The 23,949-nt window shown below is 42.7% G+C and overlaps 1 protein-coding gene across 4 annotated transcripts in view; it reads left to right on the plus strand.

The window, feature by feature from the left end:
* Positions 1 to 23,949, plus strand: part of MOB3B (MOB kinase activator 3B) — a 207,586-nt gene that overhangs the window by 25,486 nt on the left and 158,151 nt on the right. The window lies entirely within an intron of this gene.

Raw genomic sequence — 23,949 nt, forward strand, 5'->3', positions numbered from 1 at the left:
GCTTCTAAAAGAGTACACTGTGGGCTGCCAAGGACCAAGACCCAGGAACTTCCTACCTGGAGGAGCCACTTGCACATGCATCACAGACTGATGCTTGTAACCTCCCTTCGCAATGTGTAGCTCCCTGGATGGCATCCTGCAGGGCCTTACTGGGTTCTCTCATGTTGAGCTACAGAAAGGATTTCAGCGATTCAGCTGGATTGGGAGAGCTTTTCTTCATGGCCCGATGTGGGGAAAAGTGTGGTCATACGTGTTGGCCTTCTCAGGGGCAGTCAGTGTGCAGACACTGCCCGGACATTTCCAGAGCCCGTGCCCAGATCCAGTCCTGCGTTTCCTATTACAAGTATGGAGGAACATTTGGGAAAACAATTTGTAGGCACCACTCTCTTCCATTTAGTCACAAGTGAGAAAACGAGCTGTTCTGTCAGTCTGACCCGGTGCCATAAACAAAAGTGAAGTGCATGCTGGACTTCAGTGTGGTTGTGTGTACACGCCGTGTACTGCTCGACGGAGAACAGGCCTAGCTTCAGAACTCTCAGGAGACAGTCTTATTTTATTCTGCACCGAAGTGACTTTTTTTTTTTTCCCCGTGAAAGAGCTTCTTCTTAAGTCAAATGGCTTAAAATTCAAATCTAAGATAGCCTTGTGTCCCCAAATATCATAGGTAATTAAATGCTGGGGGATAGCCTTGTGGTATTGTGGGTTAAGCTGCCACCTGTGATGGCAGCATCCTATATGAGCATATGAGTCTTGGTTGCTCCACTTATGATCCAGCTCCCTACTAAAGGACCTGGGAAAGCAGTGGCAGATGGCTTAAGTGGTTGGGCCCCTGCCACCCACATGGGCTTTGGCTTGATCTGGCCCTAGAGAGTGAATTTAGAGAGTGAACCAGCAGATGGAGGATCTCTCTCTCTCTCTCTTTCTCTCTGTATGTGTGTGTGTCTTTTTCTGTAACTCTGTTTTTCAAATAAATAAATCTTAAAAAATAAATACCGCCACATATTTTGGGGATTATTAGTTCTGCATATTCAACTATTTTTCCTCTAAGAATAAAACTTACTGTGTTTAAAAAGGGCTATCTGAATGGTCCCAGAGCTAAAGTTTATTTATATTCTCAGGAGAGATGGAGTTAAGAGGACAGAAATTGAGATTGCCCTATACACATCCCTGCTGGGACACTCATTGTCAAACATGGGTCTCATTTCTTGTTTCATTACTGAGTTGCTGGGTCAGAGAAGGCCAAAAGTATCTACTACATAAGCCAGCCAGCCAGCCAACCTCCCTCCCTTATTCCCTCCCTTCCATCCACCCATCCATCCATCCATCCATTTCTGGCTATATGATGCCTGATACAAGGCAATGAAAAGGGAGAGGATTATTCATGTCCTCATAGGCTGTCTAGGTTTCTCCAGCAATAAAAATAAAATTACATGGTTTTATAAGTTCTGTAAAGGAAATATAAAGAGCAAGCAGGTACTTGGGGGAGGTGAAGGGTGAGCTGAGACCTGAAGGTTAAAGACAAGTCAGCCGTGGAAAGAGCTGGAAGGAGAGCCTTTCAGGTAGAGAAAACTGCAGTTCTCAAAGACCTGATGGGAAAGAACTTGAGATGTTTAAGAAACACAAAAAAGACTTATTTGAGTTGGAGTGAAAGGAATAATGAAGCTGGTACTAAGATAGCTTGGGATTGGGTTAGGGGTGGCAGATCATAATAGAGTTCCATTTGTATTTTAGATCAGTAAACCGTGAAAGAGTTTTAAGCAAGATAGTGGGGCTGGCACTGTGGCGCAGCGGGTTAGAGCCCTGGCCTGAAGTGCAGCAACCCATATGGCACTGGTCTAGTTCCAGTTGCTTCTCTACCGATCCAGCTCTCTGCTTTGGCCTGGGATAGCAGTAGAAGATGGCCCAAGTCCTTGGGCCCCTGCACCCACATGAGAGACCCTGAGGAAGCTCCTGGCTTCAGATCGGTGCAGCTCCGGTTATTGCAGTCATCTGGAGAGTAAGCCAGCGGATGGAAGACCTCTCTCTCTGTCTCTACCTTTCTCTGTAACTCTGTCTTTCAAATAAATAAAATAAATCTTTAAAAAAAAAGAAAAAAAGTGGCATGATGGGGCTGGTGCTATGGTGGAGTGAGTTAAGCCCTGCCTGCAGCACCAGCATCCCATATGGGTGCCCGTTCAAGTCCAGGCTGCTCCATTTCCGATTGAGCTCACTGCTCCTGGGAAAGCACCTGGGAAAGCAGCAGAACATGGTGCAAATCCTCAGGTCCCTGCACCCATGTGGGAGACCTGGATGAAGCTCCTGGCTCCTGGCTTGGTCTGGCCAGGCTTGGCCATTGCAGCCATTTGGAGAGTGAGCCAGCAGATGAAAGATTTTCTCTCTTTTTCTCTTTCTCTCTTTCTTTCTCTTTCTCTTTCTCTCTTTCTCTCTCTCTTTCCTCTTCCCTTCTGCCTCCCTCCCTCCCTCCCTCCTTCTTTCTCTCTGTAACTCTGCCTTTCAAATAAATAAATAAATGAAATGGTATGAAATGACATGTGCTTCAAAGAGATCACTTTGGGATGCCAGTCACACGTTGGAGACAGCTAGAGTGGGTACAAGAGGCCAGGTTGAAGTTGAGAGGAGACTCATTTTGGTAGGCCAGATGACAGTTGTGGTGACTGAGATAAACTGGGCACAGTGGAGACAGAAAGAACAAGACTCATCCAAGCTTATTTTTGTTAAGTTACATGGGATGTATTTGCTCCAGGCTAATATCTGTGATCACCAAAGGTAATTTTTCAGGCATACCCTTGGTGATCCATTTGCATATAAGGTCTTCACTGTTAACTTTTTTTTTTTTATAATAAGCAAGTAATCTCATTTATCATGAAATATTTCTCTTTTTTTAAGATTTTATTTATTTATTTGAGAGGTAGAGTTATAAACAGTGAGAGGGAGAGACAGAGAGAAAGATCTTCCTTCCATTGGTTCACTCCCCAGATGGCCCCAACGGCTGGAGCTGCGCTGATCCAAAGCCAGGTGCCAGGAGCTTCTTCCAGGTCTCCCATGTGGTGCAGGGGCCCAAGCACTTGGGCCATCCTCCACTGCTTTCCCAGGCCATAGCAGAGAGCTGGATTGGAAGAGGAGCAGCTGGGACTAGAACCGGTGCCCATATGGGATGCCAGTGCACCATGGGGCCGGCCCCTATCATGAAATCTTTAACTGGATGGCCTTAAACCAGGTTAGGCACCCTGAACTTTAGATGTTGATATAAATAATTTACTTTGTCTTAGTTTGGGCCTGAAGCATGAATTTCCTAGCTTTGGCTGAGGCTCAAATTCCTGAGTATCCCCTCATGTGTTTCATATGTATACCCAGAACAAATGCATATCCCTGTACATTTTAACATTTAAGTAGAATAATTTGTATTGTAATGGAAAATGTTCGCATAGTTATAAAGTTAAGAAAGTGATTCCAATATGTTGTTACTAGATAGATATAAAGCCTTAGCTTACAATTTCAGTTGTCAATGTCCAATTTAATTTTTTTGAAAAATCTCAGATATGTCTAATTTTCAGAAATACCTACCCTTTGACACAAGTCATATTCCCAAGAAATGCTGGTGTTTAATAGGGTAGATCAAGATGTTCCCATCACTGAAATCATGCAACGACAGCTTTTTGTGTCACAGAAAAATTACATACATAAAAATGAGTTATCTATACTTCAAGATTTTCAGCAATATCTTTTTTAAGCTTGTGGTGCCTCTGATGGTTATCTAGGGTAGAACCTGATCTAAGGTGATATCTAAGTTTCAGATTATTTAGTTGTTTTATGAGCCAGCATCTGATTTGGTACATGATGATTAAGTTCATTATTTCTACAAATAAACTATTGGCATTTCATAATGTTCTGCAAAAACCTCAGGATAACCAGATGTGCCGCATACCAGTTCTTGTTAAAAACACACCCACAAATGTCAAATGACACAGACATGGTAGAAGTTTCTCATTTCACATCTGCAGCAGGATACGTGAGCTCAAGCTGGCTGTCTTCCAGGCAGTGGCAGTGATAAGGGACACAGAGACTTTCTGTCTGGCTCTGCCACTTTCATGTGGCTTCTAAGGTTGCAGAGTTGCTCTCCACCAAGCTGGGGCCCAGGGACAAAAGTGTGGAGGAGCATGCATGGGAAGGCTATATGGGCTGGGCTTGCAGGAGCACACTTTACTTCCATTGACATCCCATTGGCTGGAACTTAGCCATAGCCAATTCAAGGTATGCTGGGAAATCAAGCTCTGTGCCCAGAAAGGAGGAGCGGGAACTGTTTGGTTAATATTTAGACCATCTCTGCCATGCTCCTGATCCATTTGGGAAAACAGTCCAGCAACCAAAATATATTGGCATTGGTGTGAGTTGGCCCGGGGGGTTGGACTGTCATGATGGGGCACATTGTAGAGATCCAAAACAGATTTTTTAACAAAAGATTATTTATTTCAAAGATAGAATTAGGGGGAGAGAGAGACAGAGGGGGAAAGGGAGGGAGGGAGGAAGGGGGAGAGAGAGAGAGAGAGAGAGAGAGAGAGAGAATGAATATGAATCTTCTTCCATGGAAAATCCATTTGGAGAATTGGAATTGTCAACCACAGGCAGCTTTGTAGTGGATTGTTTTCTCTTTTGAAAAAGAACAAGAAGTACTATTGAAATAAAAGACAATTTTTCAAGACTGTATAAATGAGAAAATAAATGATTAATTTTCCATCTTAAAATGTTGGTAGAAAGTTACTGTTAATAATGTTTTCTTTAAAAAACAACACTTGTCCATATGTTAGTTAGCTGGGTTTAGTCACTCACCATATATATAAATCCATGCTACAAAATGTCATGTTGTACACGAAAAATGCATACTATTTTATCTCTCAAAAATGAAAACAAATTATAAAACAACAAAAATAAAAGAGCAAGCTGAAAAAACAAAGTAAAATAAAACCAAACCCTGACCCCAGGGGGCTTTTTAAAGACCCTTTAGTGCCATCCTCAGCTAATACTACCCTGGGTATTAACCATGCAGCAAACTGGCACTCATTTGCATATATTATTTCATGTGATCACCAAAATAATTGTCAGGTGGCTGCTTTTAATCCCCATTTTATAGCTGAAGAACCAAGGCTGCAAAAAGTTACCTAATTTTGCAAAAGTCATACAAAGCTAAGCTCTGGTTTGCTCTTAAACTATTAAGTAAAAAACAGGTCTCTTGTGTATATGTCTATTTTTTTAATAAAAAAGAAAAATTATCACCTAAAAACATTACAACCCTAACCTCACAAAAAATAGCTTTTTCAAGAAAGACTTTTAAAAGACTTCTAGCTTCTGACAAAATGAGTTAAACACACTGGGGTCCTTTTTTCTGCCTGTGGAGGGCGAGCTCCTTGCCCTGTGCACATGACCAGTTTGGATCCTGAGAGCTGTTTACAAGTCACTGTGGCTTGCCCTGACATAGTGGACCAGGGTGTGGCTGGAATTCTGGCTTCTGTGGCAAAAGGAGGGAAAGGCGCCGCTGCCCCTGTGAGAAGAAGCAAGAGCTGGGCCAGGCCGGGTCTCAGCAGACTGCGTAGCAGTAGACTTAGGAGCACCCCAGCGACTGCAGCATGTGGGCCCTGGGGGATCCTAACACAGAGCCTGACTGTGGGTAGGGCCGGAAGCATCATGTGGTTTGGAGAATGGGATGCAGTAATGTTTTTATTTTAAGAACAATTTTTAAAATTGATACATGATAACTACATATTTGTGGGATATAGTGTGATATTTCACATGTACAGTGTTTGATAATTGAGTCAGGATAATTAGCATAATCATCACATTAAATATCATTTTGGGTTAGAAACACTCAAAATTCTTCTAGCTATTTTGAAATATATAGTAAGTAATTGTTTACCATAATCACCCCACAGTGCTATAGAAATTAGAACTTAATCCTCCTGTTTAATTTTGTTCTTATTAGCCATCCTCTCCCTATTCCCCCTCCCACTGCTTCCCTTCCCAGCCTCTGGTCGCCACTCCTCTCCTCTTTTCTTCTATGAGATCAACTTTTTCATCTCCCACTTGAGTCAGATCACTTACTGATTGATCTTTCTGTGCCTGACTTACTTTGCGTTAACACAATGTCCTCCTGGCTCATCCATGTTGTAAATGACAGAATTTGTGTGTGTGTGTGTGTTTAAGATTTTATTTATTTGAAGGGTAGCGTTACAGACAAAGAGAAGGAGAGACAGAGAGAGAGGTCTTCCATCCACTGGCCACAGATGGCCTCATTGGCTGGAGCTGCACCGATCTAAAGCCAGGAGCCAAGAGCTTCCTCCAGGTCTCCCACGTGGGTGCAGGGGCTCAAGTACTTGGGCCATCTTTCACTGCTTTCCCAGGCACATTAACAGGAAGCTGGATTGGAAGTGGAGCTTCTGGGACTTGAACCAACATTTATATGGCATGCTGACATTGCAGGTTATGGCTTAATCCACTACATCAACTTTGCCCCTATGCACAGCGTATTGAGATGCAAAGGTGTTCAAACCCAATTTTTCCAAATTGGTTCTGTGAAACACCAATTTTGTCAGAAGCTCTACAAAAGGATTTTAGACAATCTTAATTTTAAAGAAATTTAGAGAATCTTATATGTTTAATATTTACTGTGCATTAACATTTTAAAAAGGAAACTTGCAGTTCAACTTATTTAACCCATAAAATAAAGAAAACTTACTTTAGGCCACTTTAAAAAGAGATCCTTATTAATATCCTGTGGAATTAGCCTTTTTTGGGAAGTGGCTTTGTGAAACATGTTGTAAATGGTGTGTGCAAAGATGATAATGTTAGAAATCCAATATCCATATTCTGGTGGAGTGTATCCTATGGATGATTCCAAAATTACTCTTTTGCTTTGACAATATAAGCAGTGACAAATATCACATAATAACCTTGGTGTCTTTTTTTGTGGTTTTAAATAAAAGAGAATTATGAAAAAATGCTGTATTTTATATTGTAAAATGCTTTTACTCTTATTTTTTCCTTCTCCTCTTTCTTTTTCTATTACCACAAAAACTTCTTGCTCTCACTACATGAGTCACTTAAAATTGTAGTGTTTATTCTTTTCAGAAGATGTGTTAAAATTCAACTGAAGGGTAAATAAAGTTGTGGATAAAGTACATATTGCCACTAAAAGTTAGGACATTAATGTGCTGGGCTGATAACTTCATTTGATGTTTCTTTAAATTCGGGGAGCTTGAAGTATTTCAGGAACTCCCTTCTCTCCATCCCTTCTTTCCTCCCTGCCTTACTGCTACTTCCTTCCCTCCTGTAGCAAATATGTATTGATACTAAAAGCTTGGCATTAGAATTACAAGACTCATAGTATAGTGTCTCTAAATGTGTATCTGTGTATTTATATATTTTACCCCTTAATTGAATAATAAGCATTTAAAAAACTAAAAACATTTATAATAGTCAAAAAAGTTTTTAAAATTTAAACACAGTTTATATAATTCATATATACAGATTTAGGAACATAGTGATATTTCGCATCCTACCCTCCCTCCTACCCACACTGCCTCCCTTCCATCTCCTCCTCTTGTTCTTGCTCTTAAATTTTATAATAATCTACTTTCAGTTTACTTTATACTCATAAGATTAACCATATACTAAGTAGAGTTCAACAAATAGAAAAAAATAAGTGTTCCTCAGTAGTAGAGACAAGGGCTGTAACAGTGATTGAATCTCAATATGTGAATTTCACTCCTGCACATTGCATTTTTGGTACTCTATTAGTTACCACAGATCAGGGAAAAATATATGGTATTTGTCTTTTTGAAACTGGCTTATTTCACTAAGTATAATGGTTTCTAGTCACATGCATTTTGTTGCAAAAGACATGATTTCACTCTTTTTTACTTCTGAGTAGTATTCCATTATGTATATATACACCCTGCAATTTCTTTATTCAGTCATCAGTTGATGGACCCTGAGACCCTCTGTTTCCTCCAAGGCTTCCCGTGATTGCTGAGAAAGCCAGTGGAGAGCCAGGCATCATCCTACTGTAGTAAAAAGCCAAGGCTGCTGACCAGAACATGTCAGCACAAATCAGGGAGTGAGCGCTTCTCTTTTTTTGACAATCACAACCTGTTTGTTGAAGAAAGGAAGTATTTTAGTTTTCATGTGCGTTCTGCCCAAGTATTTGATTTGACAGGTAAGAGAAAGAGATACAAGCCCATCAGAGTAGTTGGTGACATGTTAGTTCCTGATACACTTTTTCTTTGTCTTTAGTTTTGAGGGCCAGAGTCAGGAAGAAGAAAGGGAAAACCACTCTCCAGGAAGCAAATTTCTGGGCAGAACAGAGACACGTGAAGAACGTGTCATATCACATAGTCATGTGTGAGTCAATAGGTAGGATTCAGGTTTGCCAGCACCCGGGGGCTGTCCACCTGAGAAAAAACCACTCCCTCTAAAGAGTTACCTTGAAGGGTCCTCCGAGTGTTTATGGAAAATACATGTTATGAAAAAGCTAGGCATGAATTTCAGAAACAGATTTTATTGCATCGAAATAAACTTGTCTTTTGATTTCTTTTTCTATGAATTTTCAGAGGTCCCTACCTGTGGCCCTGGCAGGGTGACTTCACGCATCAGGCTCTTAAGAGGAGCTGCCGGGGCTGGGGTTGTGGCACAGCAGGTTAAGCTGCTACTTGGCAATGCCAGCATCCCATATGAGCATCGGCTTGAGTCCCGGCTGCTGCACCTGGGAAGGTAGTGGAACATGGCTTGGGTCCCTGCCACCCATATGAGGGACTCAGACTCCTGGCTCTGGACTGGCCTTGCCCACGCTGTTGCAGCTGTTTGGGGAGTGAACCAGCAGTTGGAAGATCTCTCTCCTCTCGCTTTCTCTCCCTTTCACATAAATAAAAATCAACTTTTTTTTTTTTTTTAATTTGAAGAGGAGCTTAGAGTTCTGCAGGCTTTCTGCATCACGTGTTTCATGGCATGGCCCAAAGCCTAGAGTATAACCTAGTATAGCAAAGTGCAGCAAAGCGTTGAGATATTATGTGAAAATAAATGTAGGGAACTCAGGGTTGAGCAAGTTGAAGGACTTGTTTACTGCAGGGTGTCTAGGTCTTAGATACCCTAATAGCAGCGAGGCTGTGAATGCAACGCTTCCCTAACTCTTGGAAAGTGGTGCTTTAGATGTAGACTGTGGCTAGTCTTGAGCAACCTTTTTTCCCTTTGGGAAAAGCTGACTCAGGAACTCTGGGCTAAATCATTCCTTTGTTCTTGCACTTTCCCTGAGGGTCCAGACACAGACCTTTGCAGGCTGCTTTGTCTTTGTAGGAACCAAATGTGGGACACTGTATGGTAGAGCCCTAGTTGTTTGGAAGAGCCCTACGAGGTGCAGTAGGTGAAATCATGGCCCCCCAAAATGTCCACATTCTAGTCCATTAAGCCTGTGACGACATTACTGTACGTCAGAAGGGACTTTGCATATGTGATTATCTTAAAGCTATTGACAGAGTGCTTAGGCTGGATTAACAGGGTGGGCCCAGAGTAATCACAGGGTCCTTGTAAGGTGACAGAAGCCAAAGTTGGAGTAATGTGGGACCGTGAGCAAAGAAGTGCAGGCAAATGCTCAAAAAGGCTAGGAAGTGGATTTTCTCCTAGAGCTTCTAGAAGGAGCATAGCCCTGCCACCTGTTTCAGAGTCCTGACCACCAATCTGTCAGATCCCACATTCTTGAAGTTAGAAGCCAGTAAGTTTTTGATAATTTGCTCCTGAAGCAATGGGAAACTAATACACAGGGCTTGATTTGGGTCCCACTTTTCCTGAGCTTGAGGGTAGATGGATTAATCTACTCCCCAGGGCCCTTCTAAGGCCCTGCTACCGGTAGCAGGAGATCTGCCCTAACTCACGTTTGGCCAAGGGGTCCTGCTCTCTTGCTGTCCTTCCCAAATGCCAGGAGCCAAACGTCACTTCAGCTCTGGCTTTTACAGCTCAGGCATGCAGTGACTGGACCAGTCACCAACAGACTTTGAAAGAAGTGGTGTGGTTGGCCTCTGGCCATGAAAGTCCCTGTTATTTACATAAAGAGCTGTGGGCTAAAGAGCTGGCTACTGCATTTGTACATCATCACTGAAATGCATGCCTATTGAATCAGGCGAAACAAGGACTGATATGTTAAAAGTATGACCCAAATCCTGCAGGAGAGTCTACGACTAGATGAATAAGCAGCCTGGCTTTGCCCTTATTCACCTGCTGAATACTGAAGTCTGAATTTGGCTGATGCAAGGCTTAGGGATGTTAGTAGCTGATGTATGACTTCAAAATTGAGTTAAGGACCATGGAGCAGTGAGCAAACTCCCTCCATCAAGGAGGCTTTTGCTAATCAAGCATAATTCCTTGAGAGCATTCAATTGAGAGCTGCCAGCCTCTGATACTCCCAGCACTGGGCAGGTAAATGGACTGGTTCTAGAGGAATCTGGGAGACACACTGCAGTTATGCTGGAGAGACCATGGTTCTGGCTCCACCAGACGGCCACACTCTACGGAGGACTAATCAAGGCTCGGGTTGGAACCAGGACAAGGTGAGCAGGAGGAACAGAGAATCATAGGAGAGCTGCAGGGCCAACAAGGCAGGTCAGGACTGCAGAGGGAGAAGGCAGGGCCGTCGACAGGGCAGAGTGGCAGCTTCCCCTGCTGCGGTAAAGACCAGTGGCCTAGGCGGCTGGATGGACCTCCACTTGGATCCTCGCTTCTGGCAACTCGGAGCTCCTTCGTTTAAGAGGAGTTGAAGGTCTTGTTACCTGGTCTTAGTTTTCTCTTTTAGGGCACTTGGGTTCTGAATTGGAGCAAATGGAGGAAAGGACAAGAACTTGAAACAAAGAATTGCTAGGTATGACAGATGTGATCAGCTTTTCCTCTGACACAATAGAGGTAGGATGTAAAGGCAAGATGGCTTTTTCTCAGCTCCTTGCTCTTCCATGGCCTCTTTTATTATTATTGTTGTTGTTATTATTATTATCTCATTCTTAGATGACTTGTCCAGCTCCCCACATCATGCTGTCTCGTGGGTTTGGTCACCCCCAAGGATTCATTCATAAAGAGTCAGTTGCCTGGAGTCTGACTTCCACTTGATTGAATTGGGAGACAGTGGGGCCACATGCCTCGTTCTCTGAAAGGACTGGTGCGCTCACGCTTAGGGCTTTGTGAACCTACCCCCCATCCTCCCCTGATTCCAAAATAGGGTCAGCAGGTCTCTGGGGAGGTTTGCCAAGAGATCAGCAGGGAGAGATGAACAGGATAATAGAAGACTTCATTCTGGGGGGCTGGCAGCATGCTTTAAAATCACTGATCTTAACACTTAGGCTACAATACTAGATGAAAAGACATTCCCCACTACTTCCTTCTCTTGTTCTCTTTAGAAAAACTGGAGGCGCTCCTGTCTGTCACAGTTTAATTTTGGACTCCTGGTGGATTGAGGGTTTAGAAGCTGCATGACAAAGGGTTTTTATTTGGGGAACCAAGTCTGACCCTTGGGTAGTGGCTGCCTGGACAGGCTGTGTTAAGAAAGAATCTGAAGCCAGAAAAAGCCTGATTGATTGGCAGATGGCTGTCCTGGCTGTGCACCTGGGGAGGAGTGGGATGCCTGACACTTACTTGGCTGTGTTTGGATTAGAGTCTGCAAGGCAGTTCTCAGTTGGCTAAAGGGTGGTTTTGTTTGTTTGTTTGTTTTGTTTTTAATTTATTTGAAAGAGTTGGGGGGAGAGAGAGAGAGAGGGAAAGACACAGCGATATAAGCCTTCCATCACTGGTTCACTCCTCAAATGGCCAGGATGGCTGGAGCTGCGCCAGCCTGAAGCCAGGAGCCAGGAGCGGAGCAGCTGAGATTTGAACCAGCACCGATATGAGATGCCAGCATCACAGGCAGCAACTTGGTTTTGTTTTTTAAAACTGTGTTTTAGGGCCGGAGCTGTGGTGTAGCAGATAAAGCTGCTGCCTGCAGTGCCGACATCCCATATGGGTGCCAGTTTCAATCCAGGCTGCTCCACTTCTGATCCAGCTCTCTGCTGTGGCCTGGGAAAGCAGTAGAAGATGGCCTAAGTCCTTGGGCCCCTGCACCCACGTGGGAAAGCCAGAGGAAGCTCCTGGCTCCTGGCTCCTGATAAGTGCAGCGCTGGCCGTTGTGGCCATCTGGGGAGTAAACCAGCGGTTGGAAGACCTCTTTCTCTCTGTTTCTCTCTTTCTGTTTCTCTGCCTCTCCTTCTCTCTCTGTGTAACTCAGACTTTCAAATAAATAAATAAATATTAAAAAAAAAACCAAAATTGTGTTTTAGGGGCTGGCGTTGTGGCACAGCAGGTTAAACTAACTTCTTGAGACTCCTACATCTCATATCTGAGCACCTGTTCAAGTCCCAGCTACTCTGCTTCTGATTCAGATCCCTGCTAATGTACCTGGGCGGCAGTGGATGAAGGCTCAAGTATTTGAATCCCTGCCACCCAAGTGGGTGACCTTCTTTGAGTTCCTGGCTCCTGTCATTTGGCATCAGCCGGGCCCAGCCTTGGCTGTTGTGGGAATTTGGGGAGTAAACCAGTGCCTGCAGGATTTGTATTCTCATTCATTCATTCTCTCTCTCTCTCTCTCAAATAAATATTTTTTAAAACCTGCATCTAATATATACCTCTAGTCCAGTGTGCAATATACTTTTTTGGGTTACTCAAAGGTAAAATACTGAATATAGGATGACAAGTTACAGAGGTAGTCATCCAGTCCCTGAGCTCTGGGGACGGGTGAAGGATGAATTAAATCCTAAAGTAAGTATCTGAACAGGGAAGAGATAATGGGAATTGGAGTATATTGTGATTTTTTGGTTTTAACAACATGTAGGAGATACAGATCAATGCCTTCATCAGGGTGGTTCTAGGTGCTGTGTGGCTGGATCTGCTGATGGAAGGGTTGTTATGGTTTCAGATAGAAAATTCTCTCATTTGACCTGGTAACAGGCAGTGAAGTATGAAAGTAGAACTTGAAGCATTATGCTTAGCAAATCCCATTGGAACTGGAGATCTACCCAATCAGTAAGTCGGGAGAGGGATAGTGTGTATTTGGAAGAATTAAGAGAGCTGAATTGGGGACAGAAGAGTGAGGGACAAACGGGCAGATTCTAGATTTCATTGATGGTGTATTTTTACCGAAAAAGCATCAAGGACGCTGGACAGGATTGGTGTAGCGGCGCAGTTTGTTAGGCTGCTGCTTACAATGCCGGTGTCCCCTATCAGAGTGCAGTTCGAGTCCCATGTGTTCCACCTTCAGTCCAGCTTCCTACTAATGCGCCAGGGAAGGCAGTGGAGAATGATGCACGTGGAAGGCCAGGATGGAGTTCCTGGCTCCAGGTTTCAGCCTGGCCCAGCCCTGGCTGTTGTAGCCATTTGTGGAGTGAACCAGCAGTTGGAAGCTCGCTCGCTCTCTCTCTCGCTCTCTCTCTCTCTCCCCCTCTCTCCCCCTCTCCCTCTCTCTGTGCTCTTTATCTCTGTGTTGCTCTGCTTTTCAAATACATACATACATAAATGTAAGTAAATCTTTTTAAAAAGAGGACCATGGGTAAAACTTGAATTGTAGTTGTTACATTTCCTTCTGCCTAGTCATTTCTGGGTCAAGCAAACAAACCTGACAGTTTCCGTTGCTAGAAGAACCTATTGCTCAGTAAGGAATCCTTTCTCACAAGTCTTGATTTTTTTCCCCCAAAGGTCGTCTTGCTATAGTTGGAGGTTTGTTTTGTTTTTTGTTTTTAGATTTTTAATACATTTATATAAAGGGAACAGAGCTCATGTGTTTCATATATATAGTTTTAAGAACATAATGATACTCCTATGCTCCCTCCTCCTCCTCTTATTTTTCTAATTTCTGTGATGACATAACATACTTTCAATATACTTTATAATCACACGCTTAATCCTCTACAAAATAAAGAACTCGACAAGTAGTAAGTAGGGAGACCACTGTTGTAGCTGGCATTTTAAATGATGACTTATTGCAGCTGTTAACTAAGGATAGCGATTTGAGCTTTTCTGACTTAGGTAGCTTGACAGATTTTTTTTTAAAAAGATTTATTTATTTATTTGAAAGAGTTACACTGCAATGGCTGGAGCTGCGCCGATCTGAAGCCAGGAGCCAGAGCCTCTTCTGGGTCTCCCACGCAGGTTCAGGGGTCCAAGGGCTTGGGCTTTCCCAGGCCATAGCAGCCATCTTTTACTGCTTTCCCAGGCCATAGCAGAGAGCTGGACTGGAAGTGGAGCAGCCGGGTCGCGAACCGGCGCCCATATAGGATGTGGGCGCTTCAGGCCAGGGCATTAACCCACTGTGCCACAGCGCCAGCTCTGGCAGAAGATTTCACACGGTTCACGAGATCCTTTGTATATATCTGTAAGTCATAGATCTCTTTAAGCATTCATGTTCCTCTGTTCTTTTTAAAGCAAGGTCTTTATTTATTTATTTCAAAGGCGCAGAGAAATAGGCACAGACTGAGAGCATCCGCTGGTCACTCCCCAACTGCCTACCACAACAGGGGCTGGGCCAGGCCAAAAATCTAGGTTTCCCCCTGGGAGTGGTGGGGGAAATGAACCATCACCTGCTACATCCTGGGTTGAGTGTGAGTTCTCATCTGGAATCAGAAAGGCAGTCCAGGTGAGACTTGACCCCAGGTACTGTTTAACCTCTTTGCCAGAGCCTGCCCCTTTGTTGTTGTTGTCTTTTTTAAACAGGGAATTCGAGACATAGAAAGAAAGAAACTAAGGAAGATGAACTAGACTCAAATAACGTAAATTTGGCAGCCTCAGTTCTAGATTTCTGGTTTCTGCTATGCTCTTGTTAATGGTGATTTTTAGTCATTATTTGGAATTTCTCATTAGCTCTGAGGTCTGGTCAGAAATGCCACAGCATCTAACAATAAGATGCAGTTAAATAGATGTGGAAACTGGAAACCTAACTTGAGACTGCCTTTGTATAAGTCTAATTGAAAGATTGATGCTATGTGAAAAATTCATGAACATTTAGTGATATCTGTGTGTTTTAGTTCATTTTAACGTAATGCTTAATGGCAAACTTAAAATGGTATCTAATTTTATACTAATACATGAGAGTACTTCAAAAGTTATCTGAAAAAATTAAAATATAATTATTTTGGTCAAAGAGCTTGGAAATCATGCACTTATTTTCACAGTACACGTGAACTTTTTCTTGAATTTTTAAAAAATGTGTATTTAAAGAAAAAAATTTTTAAAGATTTTATTTATTTGAAAGGCAGAGTTACAGAGAGAGGGAGAGACAGATAAAGAGAGATCTTGCATCTGCTGGATTTACTCTTCAAATGGCCATAATGACCCGAGCTGGGCTGGTCCAAAGCCGGGAGCTTTTTCCAGGTCTCTCACGTGGGTGCAGAGGCCCAAGTTCTTGGGCCATCCTCCATTGTTTTCCTAGGCACATTAGCAGGGAGCTGGGTAAGAAGTAGAGCAGCCAGGATTTGAACCAGCATCCATATAGAATACCAGCCCCACAGGCAGTGGCTTTACCCACTACACCACAGCTCTGGCCTCCTCAAAAATTTTTTTGCACCAAAACATACACTTTTTGAAGTACTCTTAGGTGAGAAGATTCTGAAAGTTTCAAACTGTAGCTAAAAAAAAAGTACATCAAAGTTGAAATTCTTTACTATTAGAATAGTTTTTCATCTTTTAAAAAATTTTATTTAGCAATTTATTTTTGTTGTATTTGGAAGACACAAAGACAAAGAGGTACAAAGACAGAGAAAGATGTTCCATCCACTGGTTCATTCCCCAAATGTGCTCAAGATCTGAGACCAGGACAGGCTGAAGCCAGGAGCCTGGAATTCAGAAATTAAACTCAGATCTCCCATATGGATATCAGATACTCAAGTACTTAGGCCATCACCTGCTACCTCCTAGAGTATGCATTACAAAAGCTGAAATGAGGGGCTGGTGCTGTGGCATAGAGGGTAAACTCTATGCCTGCAGTGCCAGCATCCCATATAGGTGCTGATTCATGTCCTGGCTATTCCTCTTCTGATCCAGCTCTCTGCTATGGCCTGCGAAAACAGTAGAAGATGGGCCAAGTCCTTGGGCCCTTGCACCACGTGGGAGACCTGGAAGAAACTCCCTGCTCCTGATTTTGGATCGGCGCAGCTTGGGGCCATTGTGGCCATCTGGAGAGTGAACCAGCGGATGGAAGACACACACTCTCTCTCTCCCCCTCTGCCTCTCCTTCTCTCTCTGTGTAACTATGACTTTCACGTAAAATAAATTAAAAAAAAAAAAAGCTGAAATGGGAAGCAAGTGGAACTCAAACCCAGGCACTCAGATAGGGAATGTGGGCATCCTAAGCAGTGTCTCCACCTCTGTGCCAAGTGCCCACCCCAAGAATGCTCTGTTTTTCTGAACTGAGGCAGAAACAAAACCTAGCATTCATTTCTTGCTTTAACTTGTCCTTCAGAAGGTAGGATAGTGGCACAGAATGACTCACTTCCTTTACAAACCAGAAATTGCCCTCCTAACAAGAAATGGCAAGCATTGAGAACAAACTAGTAAATATTAAAACACCAGCCCTAGGAATGTTCATTAAATTGGACAGCCCTGTGAGTGTTTGAGTTATTCATCTTAAAATGTGCATTAGATGTGATTAATATTCCGGGTGTTAAAGACCGGTAAAGTTGTCTTAGCCTGGCACTTTTTCTTTCCATGAATTTTAAATGAGAACCTGGATTCAGCTTACTGGAACTATTGTAAGAGTAATTTGTGGGCATGTAACTTGCTTCATGAGCCTAAAGGATTAATAGGCTTGCTTTCCTGGTCATCCTTTAGAGGTTTTCATTTGATTGTTGAATCATAAAGAGACAGGACTGGGGTTCCTGGCCCATGCACTGGCTTATACCTGAACATGACTTCTCTTTGTTCCTCTGTCTTCTCATACATCAAAGAAAGAAATCAGCAGTAGTTATGAGATGCAAAAAATCAATATATTTGCCTTTTTATTTTTGACAGGCAGAGTTAGACAGTGAGAGAGAGACAGGGAGAAAGGTCTTCCTTCTGTTGTTTCAGCCCCCAAATGTCCGCTACGGCCTGCACGCTGCCCCGATCCGAAGCCAGGAGCCAGGTGCTTATCCTGGTCTCCCATGCAGGTGCAGGGCCCAAGCACTTGGGCCATCCTCCACTGCACTCCTGGGCCACAGCAGAGAGCTGGCCTGGAAGAGGAACAACTGGGACAGAATCTGACGCCCCAACCATAACTAGAACCCGGAGTGCCGGCGCCACAGGCGGAGGATTAGCCTAGTGAGCCACATTTGCCCTTTTATGTCTTCAGCTAAAATATTTAAATTGCAAAACCCTGGTAACATCATTATTCTTATTTTAATAGAAGGAAAGAGACCCAAAATGATTTTAGGGACTTAATTAGGGTAGATTGGAATTTAAATTTGTGTTTCTGTTCTAGCCTATTTACTGTGTGGTCATATATGCACATGCATATAAATTTAGTACACTTTAAAATGCTCTTTTTCTTTTCAGGGAAAGAGTTTATTGGTGGGGAAACCCGACAGACTGGAGGGAAGGGGTGAAGAAAAAGAGAGGACAGCGTAAGGGAGACAGAGAGAGAATGAGGGAGAGAGAGAGATCCAGAGAGCCACATGTTCAGGAACAGGTCTTCTTACTCCTTTGGTGGGGGGCAGGGAAGTAGGAGCAGTGAATCCCATTAGGGTGGGGGTGGAGCTGACACCACAGGGTCACCCAGCTTCCAGCCAAGGCGGCGGGTGGCTAGAGCCTAGGATGGTGTCCAGGTTGTAGATCGTGCCATAGATAAGACTGCACCTAAAATGCTCTTTCAAAAATCATAAATTTTGGGGGCTGGAGCCGTGGCATAGCGGGTAAAGCTACCAACTACGGTGCTGGCTTCCTTATGAGCACCAGTATGGTGGCCATCTGGGGAGTGAACCAGTGGATGGAAGACTCCTCTCTCTGCCTCTGCCTCTGCCTCTCCCTCTCTCTAACTCTGCCTTTCAAATAAATAAATAAATCTTTAAAAAAAAGTCATAAGCTTTTTATTCTTTGTGAATTCCTGGTTGTAAACCTGCAGTCCGCAGACTTATTTTAGCCCTCAGAGTTGTTATATTTGTTCATAGAAAGCACTGATTTTCTTTTTAACGGTCAACTTGTAAGAATGTATAGATTCGGGGCCAGTGCCATGCTGCAGTGGGCAAAGCCACCATCTGCAGTGCCGGCATCCCATATGGGCTCCGGTTCGAGTCCTGGCTGCTCCACTTCCAATTCAGCTCCCTTCTATTGGCCTGGAAAAGCTTGGGACCCTGCACCCATGTGAGAGACTCAGAGGAAGCTCCTGGCTTTGGCTGCTGGATTTGGCCTGGCCCACCACTGGATGTTATGACCATTTGGGGAGTGTCTTTCTGTCTCTCCCTCTCTTTCTGTAACTCTGATTTTCAAACAAATCGTAAACAAACAAGAAAGAATACACAGATTTCATGTTAAAATATGGATTATCAGTTACTCCTGAAACAGTAGAAGGTCTTGCAGTTCTGAGTCTTTGTCCCCACACAGCAACTCTGCTAGGGATGTGTAGTGGCCCTTTTTAAGTGGTTCAAGAGTGCCTGCACCAGTTGTCCCTTTACCTACCTGACAGCTAACATCGTTTGAGTATGAGACCCTAATTCTGCAAATCAGTATTTTCTCTGTTGGCCTAGATAAGAACATTTGACATTGAGAACAAACAATTTAAACATTATTAAGTGATGTTGTATTCAGAGAGATTAGATGCACAAACAAAAACTTAGGGTACTTCTATCTTGAACTGTATTTTATTAAGAAGTGAGTTCTTATAACTTTCTTTTAAGTTTGTCCAAAGGTGCTTTTGCAAGCGAATTACCAAGACCCAGTACCTCCATTGAGCCAGTCCGCCCCTCCCTAATACACACATCACATACTCATTCCAGCAACTCCTCTAATTAAAGGTCTAGCACAGCTCATAAGATTCTCAAAGCCAATTAAATAGCGCTCACCCTTGTACCTCCCAGTAGAGTGGGGAGTGGCTTGGCAAATGCTGTGATTGATATGAAAAGTGGCAATGTATTTTTAAGCACTTGGAGCACTGTTGTTACTTTGTGAGGCACAAGCTTTCAACAGTGGCCTTTTATCCTCTGTGAGAACACCGGGGAGGCCACATGCAGCACAGTGTCCCTGGATGCTGGGAATCTAGGCGCTGAGAAGGGGGTGGGAAGCAGGAGAGTGAGGGTCCAGGGAGAGGCAGTTGGCAGCTGGCCTCCCAATAGCATTTCCCTCTTCCATTATCTTGCTCCAAATGCTGAGTCCATTCATATTCATGGATTCCACCCTCTACTAGGCGAGCCTTTTTGAATGTTTCATTTTCTTCTCTGTCTTAGAGTTCCATTTTGATTTACTAGGAACCATTGAACTGCTTCAGGAAAAAGATTAGTTAGTAGAAATTGCAGTTTGTTGATAGAGAATCCACTGGGGGAATGTGTTTAAATATGAGACGCTGAAGCCATCTGTATGGTAAGCTAGCTTTAAGCTCACCTGTCATTACTAAACTCTTAATTTCCCACGAATGTAATGGTCATTCATCTACTTGTATGAAGATCTTAAGTCAAGAAAATAAGCCATTTTATATTCTAATTACAAAGTAATGCATATTTTGTGTAAAAAATGTGAAACCACAAAAATACAGGAATGTGTAAACAAGAAATTTAAAGTCACCCTGTCTAGAGGTAATTATTGTTGTCTTTTTGACATTGAGTCAAATACATGCGTAAATTTTTTAGGAAAAAGGGATAATCCTAGGCATACTATTTCATTATCTGCTTGTTTTTGTATAACACTAAATCTTAAGTGTTTTGACAGTTTTAAGTATTTCATAAAAGCTTTTTTATGTTAGTATGAAATTTCAATATTTGGATACCCCATGATACTTAGAAAGTTAGGATTTTCCCAAATCTGAGTGATAAAGAATGTTGTGATAAAAACATAAGCTTTCACACCCACTTCGTGCATCCATTTTCTTTGGGAAAAATTCCCAGAAGCGATTTATGAGTCGAGGGTAGTTGGGCTTCAAACTTCCACCAAGGTTGTAGGACTTGAACCTCCCCTGGTAATGTAGGACAGCCCCGAAAAGGAGTTTTCTAAGAATGCCTTTGCATTCTGTTTTGAATATTTCTGGGCTGCTTTTGCAAGACGACTGATCACTTGCTGGAGTTTCTTGGAGTATAGGAGCAGGCAGGTGCTGCCAATTATGAACATGTTTGTAGGCAGCGCAGGCTATGTGAACCCTCGCTTTAACTAACATTTGTTTTAGATCATGAATGGAAAGCAGCCTCTTCCTTAAGAAAACATAAATGTCTGCCGGGGGACCATGTATTGCTTTGAGAACCCTTGGGACCAAGTAAGGAAAATGCTGAATAACAGCAGCATAATGAGGCTACAGGGGTGCTGAAAGCATTAGTTAATGAATGATTCCCAAGTCCTCCAGAAGCCTAGGGAAGAGTTCAGAATGAGTGGATTCCTTTACTGACAAAGATGAATGTGTCTGACTGCCTGGGGTGACTTGATTAAAAAAGAGACAAATTTTAAAGCACCTAATTACAGATCCCTTATTACAAATGGAATGCACCCTGCTTATTGGAGTCCTATTGTTCTGTAGACAGAGAAGATGAACCACAGTTAACCACAATCATTATGTTTGAACATTTAGGCTGTAGAACTAAATTTGTAAACATACACGGAGAGGGTTAGAAGTTGATATTGCATGGTCTGAGTGCACGGTGTCTTCATTTGCAACAAGAGCCAGAGAAGCACGGGCCTTGAACTCATCAGAAGAATCATGCCCTGTAAATAGGTCAAACCTGGACAAATGCTTCCTACCATGGGCTAATGAAACGTACATTTCCAGTGGCCCTTCTGAGTTTAGCAGGTTTCTAGCTTCCAGCGATAAAACTCGATTTTTGCTACAGTAGTTTACTTGGCAAATTTAATCTCCACTTGTTACTACGGTAGGATTATCCATGTAAAAACAACATGACTTAATTGTCTAAGCTGATGTTAATGTGAGAACTCAGTTGGAGAACTTGCTGTATTTTGTCATAGAGGCATGAGGGTTTTTTGCTTGTTTGTTTTTAGTGATCCTTAATTACTCAGAAAACCTATAAACTGTGATAGCACAGAGGAATAGAGCTGTTACATGCCTAAGAAGAGAATTTATCCTAATTATAATGATATGTTGCCAGCGAAATTTGGAAAGATGTGCTGGTAACTGTGGTTACCTTTCCCTGGGGATAGGAGACTCCCCTGGAGAGAGGGGAGTTCTGCAGCTTTCTTTCCTACACTGTGGCAAAGGGAGCTCCTGCAGTTTTCTATTTCTAAAGTGAACATCCAGAATTAATTTTTCCTGTGTATCCAGCTCAATAAGGTTCTTAATGCCCGCAATAGTAGTACTAGGAGCTGGTAATTCAGTAATTAAGAAGTTTGCAGCCGCAGCCCATTTAGACGTTTATAAACTCACCGACAGCGAGTTACCAGAATTTCATGTATCACCACGTTCATGGCTCCGTTCCTCTGTTCTCCTACTGACTCATATCCTGAACTGAGTGCAGCAGCTACATGCGGCCAAAGGAGAGGGCTCCATGCTCCCTTGGAGCTCACAGCCCAGTGGAGCAGACAGGAATCCCACCAAACACCAGAAGTGTTGTGATGGAAGTGTGCCCAGGCAGTGCAGGCACAGGGAAGGAGTAGCTCTCTCTACCTCACGGTCATTCCCGACTCTTACAGCTTCATTCATTTGGTCTTAGTACCTAGAACCTGACCCCTTTGTGGTCCACAGAACAGCAAGCATCAGCTTGCCTGCAGTGTGTCAGAAAAGCAGCATCGCACACCCCATCCAGACCTGTGGAATTATACTTTGTGTTTTAATAAGATCCCAGGATCCAAATTTTGTTCCATGATCAAAACTCCTCATACATGTTGGGGAAGGGCACCACACACCCGAACACGTGTGTGTTCTTGAAAGAGTGAGCAGAGAGCTCGCCCTTTATCAGTGAGTACTAGAATGACTTCGTAATACTAGCTTCTTCTGTTGTGTGTCTAAAGTCACGTGTGGCTGCTAAGTGGCTTAAATATATGATCTTACTTCCGTCTACAAGCTACAAGCTAGGAATGCACATCTCCATTTGGTATATGAGAAGACAGAAGCTCACAGATGGTATGAGGTGTGTCTAGGCCATGCAGAAAGTAATGACCAAATCAAAATTTAAACTCAAACTGCCTGGTTCCAAAACTTTGTTCCTTCCCCTGCAGTAGCCATTCAATCTCCCAAATATTGGAGATATTCCTGAAAGCTTTGTGTTCGCTTAATTTCTATTATGTGTCAGCTTCATGATAGAGATGTACTACATTAAACCCAAACAGCTCTAAAGCTGGAAGTAATTATCCTCTGTTCTGATACAACTAATAATTACTCTAAACTTGCCTGCATGATGCCAGGCGGCTGCCAGTTCCCAGATCCAATTTTGGTAAAAGGTTGAATCTTAGTGCTCTGTTGATTATGTTACTAGATAACTAGATCAATTACTTTTCTGAAATCTTCAGTGTGCTCTATCTTGCAGTCATTTGGGCAGACCATCTGATAGGTAACTATTTCTTTGCTATCGAATGTGTTTTATTCTGTGAATGCTTGTTGAATCAAATTTTCAAAGTTTTAAAAAAATTTTTATTCATAGGATTTAGTTTTATTTTCTGTTTTTTTTTCTATTTAATTAAAGGAAAAGTATGGTATTTTATGTTCATTGAAACAAGTGGGAATATTATTATAGGAATAGTAATAATAGAGGAACAAAAAGTTCATCTCTCCTGTAGTCCCCCTGCATTCCTACTCCGTGGTGATCACTAGTTGCCCACCAACTGGCTTCTGTTATTCCATACCTTTCTCTTTCCTTATGCAAACATGCACAGGTAAGTGCACAGACAGGGTTTTCAATTTTACAACTACTCTGCAGCTTGCTCTTAAGTTGCATGAGCATCCTTCCGCCTACTCTGGCATTTCATTTGCAAAATTCTCTTTTCTGCCATACAAGGACTCTCAATTTGAGCAGGGGAAGTGAGAAACCTATTTTCAGTTTAGATATCTTAGACTGGAGTTTCAGAAGTGCCCATAAAGGTGGTGGCATCAAATAAAAGGTTCTTGGAACACATGAAAATGCCTTTATTGATCTTTATGGGATTGTCTTTCTAATCTAGGATCTGGAAAAGGAATGATAAATGCTGAGATCTGCATTTTCTTCCGTTCTCCACAATGAAGCAGATTGACCCTTTGGGGAAGAGAAAATATGGCCTATTCGGGCAAACTTATTGTGGGCCCCCAAATGCTCTTCAAGTACGCTGCTTGCATTTCCCCATGCCTGTCGCTGTGCTCTGAAATAAACCACATGCATACACGTCAGTTGTCTATTGTTCTAACCTGCAGGTTTATGTGGAACTGGTGCCAACTCCCTCATCATGAAGGCATCTGTTTTGTAGTTTGATGGCAGCGATGGCCTCAAATGAACAGTTATAAATAATATATCTGTTCTTTTTAGTTATGGACTGCGTATTAATTTCATCTACACTGCATAATTATCTTTGTATTGTAAGGAAATTATATATATGGATCTAAAAAGTATAAAGTACTAAGAACCTTGGATGCAATTATGGTCACTTTTATTTGTCACATCCTCTGCCTTGGTATACTTTCTGTCTTAACAAAAAGCCCACAGGAGTGCTGTCTGGGACTTTAGGATGCCTTTTGTTCTGGTGGTTGTCATTGTTGTCATTGCCCTCCTTCTGATTGGCTTTTCTGGGCATCTGCCTGCCTGCCTGCCCCTTCAGCTT

The sequence above is a fragment of the Lepus europaeus genome, chromosome 12 (assembly GCF_033115175.1).
Source record: "Lepus europaeus isolate LE1 chromosome 12, mLepTim1.pri, whole genome shotgun sequence".
Taxonomy (NCBI): domain Eukaryota; kingdom Metazoa; phylum Chordata; class Mammalia; order Lagomorpha; family Leporidae; genus Lepus; species Lepus europaeus.